Raw genomic sequence first — 8727 nt, 5'->3', positions numbered from 1 at the left:
GTGTAATTTGACTCATATACTCCTTATTAATCTTTGTCAATTTATGTGTCTATTAATTATAGAATAATTAATATTAAGGGCAAACTTGAAAAAAATTAATTCTTTCTTGATTTTTTAAATTAATCAGTATTTGAAAATAACTATTTTCAGTATACATGACAACTAAAAAGAAACAAAATATGTATTATGAATCATCTTTTTTTTAGTAACGAAGACAATATTTAGGAACAAAAGGAGTATTAAATGACACGAAGGTCGTTAGCAAATTGAAGGTGCTCGAAAAACTGTGATATTTAGTTGACAAAGAGTTGATAATTCTTTTTTATTCATATTATCTTTTGCTTTATATTTTAAAAGTGTTATATTTAATAATTTATCGAACACATGTCAATTTATTTTTTATGCATTTATTATTATTAATGTTATATACATGTTCAATGCACGTATACTAAACTAGTTTTCTTACATATGTAGGTAATTGAAAAAATCTTAGAAATTCTTTACACCACCGTCTTAGCTCGCTTATCAACTTTGACCAGGAACCTAAATTCTTTATTTTTACTTAAGGTCATCTTTTGGTAACACATTAATTCTTCTTTCTATAGAATCATATGGAAAAAATTACATAGAAACACAAGAGTATTCAAATTCCTATCATCATATTAATTATACCAAAGATAAAATTGACATACAAGCTTATTTTTTTAGAGATCTTTTGAATGTACTCTTTAACATCACCAACCTAGCAAATATCTTGCAGCGTCAAAAAGTGTAATATTGTTGTGTCGTTCTCCGTCGAACATATTAATTTTTCAATGATATCTACAAAATCATGTATTAATAAATTAATAAGCTATTCAATATCAAGAGATATAACGAAAGTGAAAAGGCTCATGTTTACCTTTCCTCATGATCAACGACTTTTAACATACAATTTGTAATTTGCAGTTTTATTTTCAATATTGACTTTCTTATAACATTTCTTGCACGAAGAATACCGCGGCTCATCTTTAGCAGTAATAGTTGTTACTCATGCACTGAATCTACAATACGAATCTTACATATAAAATTAAAGAAAATATTTATTAAGTTTAATGTATCCAAAAAAGTATATCATTCTAAAATATTGTACAAACTTTACCTTCATGGTTGTAGATCCATGTATGATATCCTTAATTTTTACTTCGTTGGCTCCTTTAATCAGCTTAGTTGGCATTAAAGTAATATTTTTATTTTGGGCTTTCAAACTGTCCTGCTTGTATTGAAGTAGATTATCAAATATTTCACATCTATATTGTAACTAATAACACTTTGAGTTAACAAATAAAATTATATATTATCAATTTTGCAGCTCTTGTGCTTTTTGATATGTTGGGTTGATCAACACACTACTAACATTAGTTTTATATATTATAATGTTCCCTACTCAGAATATACAAAATGTTTAGTATAAATGTAATAGTTAATGAAATAACTATGGATGTAAAAAAGTTTTGATATATTATCTTGATAAGTCGATCCTTTCACATCACAAAATGCTAAGAAAGATTTTGTAACTATAAGCTTTTGTAATATTTGCCCCTTTTTTTTCAGCTAGCTCACCCCATAAGGTCATAATTCTACGATAAAATCTAACAGTTTTCAATCTATTCATGTATTAGGTACGGGATTAAATAAAACGTTCTTATATATTATTAATGTAGTTAGTTAACATGAATACACGTACCATTCATCTGTAACTATTATTTTCAACCTCATATTTTTTTCTTTATCAATTGGTTCATTTGCTTTTAGAGTCATGTGATGAGGAACCTGTTTTCTGCATTGAATAATATTTTCAAACTAAATTTAGGGTTATCAAATAGTTTTAAAAAAAGAAAGAACTAAATCTTTGATTTTTTCGGCAATATTCTTGTCTCGTTCAATTTTTTATAAAAATTTTCAACTGAAAGAAACACATGAGAAATTATCAAAGAGAGAATTCATTGTTGATTATGTATGATTCATACCAAAGCAAGGATTGATCTATTCCAAAAACCACTAGGCATGGACCTATTTCTAAAGTCATTTTCAGTGGACAGACATGGAAAAGGACTAAAAACATTTTTCGTACGATGAGAGCAAGCATTAGATGAGATCGATTTTGTCTGTCACTAGTCGTCCATTCACTCACTGTTCAACAAAGGCCATTGATATTTCTTTACTTCTCAAGTTTTGAATTTTATGAGCTCTTTGATTGTATCTCATAAAAAATCTCCTTGATAAATATTTTATCGATGATTCAATTTTCACATATTATTTAGCATCTTCATGTGTGCTTTTCGTCTGGATTCTTTGCGTAAAAAATCTAAATCATCTGAAATTAAGAAAATAATTTATCACAATGAATTCTATTTGTTCGATACACTATTGTCAATATAAATATTGAATGAAAAAATCGATTTCAAAAGAAATTTCATAAGAGAAGGAGATGAGGCAAAGAAGGAATTGATAGAGATGCGTCGAGAAGTTTAATACCTTCTTGATGGTAGGTAACAGACCCTTGCCATTGTAATTATCATCCCTAATCAGAAAGAGTTTTTGTTTGCGCGGTTTTACCCAGTTGAACATAGCGCTAACCCATCCTGCTGTCATCCTTTTATAGAATTCTGTTTTTAACAACCATCCTCCAAAATGTGGCTCTTCCTAGAAGTGAGAATATTGTTGCCCGATCAAAAAAATAAGAAGAAGATTGTAAGGGTTATGAATTCCATTGAGTTATCCCTACTAGATCGAATCAGCATGTCTCATCTGTTCTGTATGCGACCCCTTTAGAATTCTAATGTTGCTGGAAGTGGTGTGCTTGTATAATTTTAAAATTTATTAACTAAAAGGAACTAGAAAAAGACAAATGATGATAATGAATACAAAAGAATAACTTGAATCAAAACAAAAATTTAAAACTGACGGTCACCTAACCTTCAAAGTCAACAACTTCAAATTTCTTAATTTTATTTTATTTTATTCTATCAAACTCCAGAAACCAAGAACTTTTATGACGATTTACTCCTCCAATTCAAAACCTACCGGACAAAGTACAAAATCTCAATGTTCAATAATCGAAAAAAATTAATATTGAATTCAAATAGATCGACCACCTTACTTTTGCTTCAAAACATCACTTTTCAAACCTTAATAAAGAAAACTCATCGCTCGTCTTCAAGAACATACTAAAAGTTAAAATTAAATTCAAATCACAAACAAATTATCTCTTCAATCATGAGTATTATCAAAATTTTAATTAGTAAGAGAATTTTAATATATAATTTTTTTTAAGGTCTAGCTCTAATAGTGATAAAATTCGAAACGGATGAAACCACTAATTTTCCAATGCAAAAAAGTTATCTTTGGCAAACTTAAACTTGAGCGCGATGCCATAATGTGAACTTAAAAGATCAACAACAAATTGTTAGAGATAATACATTAAAAAAATCTCGAACTTGTCCCAACAACTTACTTTAGCACTTAAACAAACCTTCTATTTATTTACCCCCTTAACATCTTTAAATTGAATTAATTTCACCCTTTAATATATAATACCACTCTCATAACGGAGAGTGCATCACACTCGCTGACACGTCAGCGCCACATCACCACCATGTTGGAGCCACGTAAATAATGTAATTTTTTAATATTAAATATAATATATATATATATATATAATATTTTAAATTAAAAAAATACCCCCACCCCCTGATTTTCCATCTTCTTCGTAACCCCCCACTCCTTTTCCTCCCCCTCTCCCCTCTACCCCCACACCTGCACTGTTATGACCCGAACCAGGCCCTGATCGTGACGGGCATCCCAAACCATAGTGGTCCAAGCCCTCTTTTCTTACTGACAACCATGTACATCATTCAAACAATATAAGAGATGCGTAAGTTTCAACATACGGCCACATGGTCATTTTAATAGATCAACTGAACAAATCCAAAAAGGAAAATTCATAAACTCCTAACAATACTTAACATCAGTCTGCAAAATCTCTAATACACCAAAACTAACATCTTACTTAAAAACTGGGACAAGGCCCCCAGTTGGACCAATACCATAATGAAATAACAATACTCTAAGATTGGCCTTCCGAAGTAAGGGATGCTCACCAACTGCACACTTCTATCTGTCAAATCTATGATCTAGCAGGACCCCTGGACTAAGCCTTAGACCCTGTAATATAGGGGGTCAATACAGAAGTACTGGTAGCACAGTAATCCAAAAACAAAATACAACTTTTATACAACATAGGTGAGAGCTATTATAAAACACGTTAACACAAAAACATTTGAAAATACATGGGCATAGTATAATAATTTCCAACAATAATGCAGCACTATGGAGCTAGATGGTACACCCTACAATTTCACATTTTTCACCGACTGCCAAGTCTCGGTTGCCTCCAAGATTGGAGTACTGGTGAGGGAAGGACACACAAGATCACACAGCAGCGTGCCACAATCCCAATCAAGTCAATATGTCGTGGTTGGGCTCAAGATCACAAAGCATGGCTCCTAACCATAGGTCCCAAGTTGGGATGACATAGTACTAGGTGCACAAGATCACATAGCAGGGTACCAAGTTCCCGTGTCGGCAAATCACGATTTCTAGCATAGAGTCATCTAACTCGTGCTTTCTTCGGGTAACCATCTAACTCGCATCAATCAAGCCTTAAGTTTGTTATATAATGAAAACATACATCATGCTCACAACATTCTTTTCTTCTTTTCATTCTAGGCAATTCCTCCGCTGGGTATCATTATACCCCGACTTGCAAGTCATCAGTACCACATCAATTCTCAAAACTTCTTATACCAATCATAGTATGAACACCAACAAAACTCCTATACACCAACATATGCATAATGATTCCCAACACGTAAAAGTCAAGAAACTTCATCATTTATAAAGTAGTACAATAGTGGATATAAAACTCATGCTCTCAATAGTTTAACAATAGTATCATGTGGAGTACATTAAACATCATCATTGGGATTAAAAGATTCACAACTCATGTTCATAACACCTTTTAAAATTCAAATCACATGTTCACCATTTCAACAATTAAGATATATAAGCAAACAACCCCATGATCTTTCAATATTCTTCTCAAAACCATATCACAATGCATGTTTTTTGTGTTAAAAACGAAATCCCATTCATAATTGCATACATACTTAAGTAATTAGTAAAATCTTGTTTGAATTCGTATCAAAATCATGCCCATGAGATTAGGACAGCTCCACGTACCTTATTTTGTTAAGTAGAGAGAGAGAAACCCGAATCCTAATTGAGTCTTTGGAGTTCTTGACCTTGAGGATGAACTTTGATCTATAGGAAATGGATTAGGGTTTTGATATTGAGAGAATAAGAGAGGTTTTTGATAAATTATGCTCTCCTTAAGTTAAAGATCATGTTATGACTGAGTTATGACGGGAAAAAATAGACTAAAATACCCCTTCTGGCCCGAAATTTAAAAGAAAAATGTGAACTAACACTCGACGTGTTAACCAACGAGACACGTCGATATCGCGTCGGGCCACTGTTTCATCGATGTGACCATCGATGCGGCACGTCGACTTCCCAACATCAAAACACACCTCTAACATTGTTCGAAAAATCTGAAACTTCCCCGACATATCCTTTTTACTCCCCCAATCATGAATCAACTTAGAAATCCATATCTCCAGGTTGAAAAAATTGATTTAAAAATCACAAAAGTTTAGGAGCTTAAAATACGATTAAGTCCTTTTGATGCTTAGGAAATTTTCAGGTGATTAACCCTTTAAGCATGCTACGAAGTGAGATATTAAGTCGAGGATACCATGGGGTGTTACATACATGCACACCCCGTCCACCCCCACACTGCACCACCTACATACACTCGCATACACCTCCGTCCACCCCAACACAGCCACACCTAAAAGATTTTTCGGTGAATTTTCGTCGGAAAACTCAACCCACTTGAAAAATTCAGTTACCACCATCGAAAAATACCATAAAATAGTGATAATAAACTCAATCCACTTGAAAAATTCGACTAAATCAACTCCAAATTCTCTAAAATCAATAACCAAACATCCAAACTGATATGGGTACGACCACGGAGGTGGGTGAGTGCGAGAGTAAATGAACTCGAGACTTGTAGTATACACATGAAGTGCAAAGAAAGGCCTAACTAGGCTCCAAAATCAGTCCATACAATGCACTCCAAGGAAGCCCGCTTGAAGACTTTGACTAAGGGGTCATTTTGGACATTTCACACTATTCTTGTAATAAACTATAAATACAACCTTCTAGGAATTCATTCATTAGATTTTGATGATGATGAATGTTGTATAACATTGAAAGACAAGTCCTCTCTCCTCGAGGCACAAATCTGAAATTGTAACTAGGGAAATCAACTTGAGTGTGGAATCACTCGTATTGGATTCAAGCTTAGAAACGTTGGTCCTTGGGAGATCGAGATCCCTCTTGTGCCTATGTAGGAGATAGGTTAGTATTGTGTGTAGTATTAAAGGTCCAAGGGTGTAACAATTCTTGGGTTGTTAATATTATTCCCTTATTTGGTCTATCTATCTATCTTTATCTTATTGCACTTTGTAGATTCATAGTGGACTATTTTGTGTCCTTCTTGAATCCAAAATTTTTTCTCATTGTGTTCATCTTGTTATCATTGTGTTGCTGTTGTTTTTGGTGTCAAATGCACCGTTGTTATCTCGTATTATTGTTGTTGTAGTGAATCCGAGAGTGGTCTCCATCTTAGTCCTCAAATCCTTAAGATTAATGAACTGTTTTGGAGTTGTTTCATGTTTTAGTTGTTTTTCCTGTATCGTACAACGGAAACACGAAACAACTCCAAAACAGTCCACTAATATTAAGGATTTAAGGACTAAGATGGAGACCACTCTCGGATTCACTACAACAATAACAATATGAGATAACAACGGTGCATTTGACACCAAAAACAAAAACAACACAATGATAACAAGAGGAACACAATGAGAACAAATTTCGGATTCAAGAAGGACACAAAACAGTCCACTATGAATCTACAAAGTGCAATAAGATAAAGATAGATAGATAGACCAAATGCGGGAATAATATTAACAACCCAAGAATTGTTACACCCTTAGACATTTAATACTACACACAACACTAACCTATCTCCTACGTAGGCACAAGAGGGATCTCGATCTCCCAAGGACCAACGTTACCAAGCTTGAATCCAACACGAGTGGTTCCACACTTAAGTTGATTTCCCTAGTTATAATTTCAGATTTGTGCCTCAAGGAGAGAGGACTTGTCTTTCAATGTTATACAACATTCATCATCATCAAAATCTAATGAATGAATCCCTAGAAGGTTGTATTTATAGTGTATTACAAGAATAGTGTGAAATGTCCAAAATGACCCCTTAGTCAAAGCCTTCAAGTGGGCTCTCTTGGAGTGCATTGTATGGACTAATTTTGGAGCCTAGTTAGGCCTTCCTTTGCACTTCACGTGTACACTCCAAGTCTCAGGTTCATTCACTCTCGCACTCACCCACCTCCATGGTCGTACCCGTATCATCCTTTCCTTCTTGAAAAAGATTCAACCTCGAATTCTTACCTTGCAAAATCAAGAGATGACAAACAAGCACACATCCTCATGACATGAGGGGTTAGGGTTAGCAAAAATAACACATCACATGCCATGCCAAGGTGGGACAAACTTGGAGTATACCCACGGGTCCTTTGTGTTGAACATGAAATCCTTCGTATAAATGGGACAAAGGAAGAGGTCATCATCAACAAAAAGAGACAAGGAAGAACCTTGCCTTCCTTTATTAGTACCTACAATCAAACATTGCTTGTCTTCTTGACCAAGCATCAAGTAGGAAGTATAAAAATTCCTTCATTCCCGGAGGGTGTCGGGGTCAAATGGGAGAAATAGCCAAGGGTCTAAGCCGAGGTTAGCCCTTCTTTCCCCAAGAATATCAGTCCCACACCATGTATGACATTTGCCTTTAAGAGAAGACTAACATTCAAGAATAGAGAGACACGGCTTAGAAGTCCTACCTCAAAAAGACATATGCCATCATTTACAATATTTCCATACACATGATCTCTATGAACAAAACTACTAGCAAGGCTTTTACCACACAAGATGTTCAAAGAGTCACGTGCACCATCAAGATCAACTCTATAAACACCATCACTAACTTGAGATTTTTTTAAGCACGCCACACATATGCTCAAGTAGTGGAATACATTAATGAGTAAGTTTATCTTCATTCACATTCTTACTAGTTGTTGGCAACTCACATACCAATGTAGACTCACCTTGGTTCGCACAAGGGTCAACTAGTGTGTGAGTACTCTTGTCAATTGGTAATAGAACCTTGGTTAACTTATAAGGGCTAGCACTAGATGGATATAAATCATTTTTACTAGAAGAATCAATTTCGTCATCTAAAGGACAACTAGTGCTTGCGTACTTACAACAAGAGTTTGGTCCTCACGTAACCTAACATCACCAAGAGTATCACCATAGGGAGACTCAAATACCTCTACTCTAGGTAAATTCGCAACTACATCCAATTGGCCACTACTAGCCACAACACAACATTCTAAGTTCATAGTAGTGTAGGGAATAGTGTTTTTACCTCGTAGCTCACATGAGCTACGGCCTTTCTCTTGACGTGTGTCCGGG

Source organism: Capsicum annuum, chromosome 8, assembly GCF_002878395.1.
Source record: "Capsicum annuum cultivar UCD-10X-F1 chromosome 8, UCD10Xv1.1, whole genome shotgun sequence".
Classification (NCBI taxonomy): domain Eukaryota; kingdom Viridiplantae; phylum Streptophyta; class Magnoliopsida; order Solanales; family Solanaceae; genus Capsicum; species Capsicum annuum.
Note: the sequence above shows the minus strand (reverse complement) of the source record.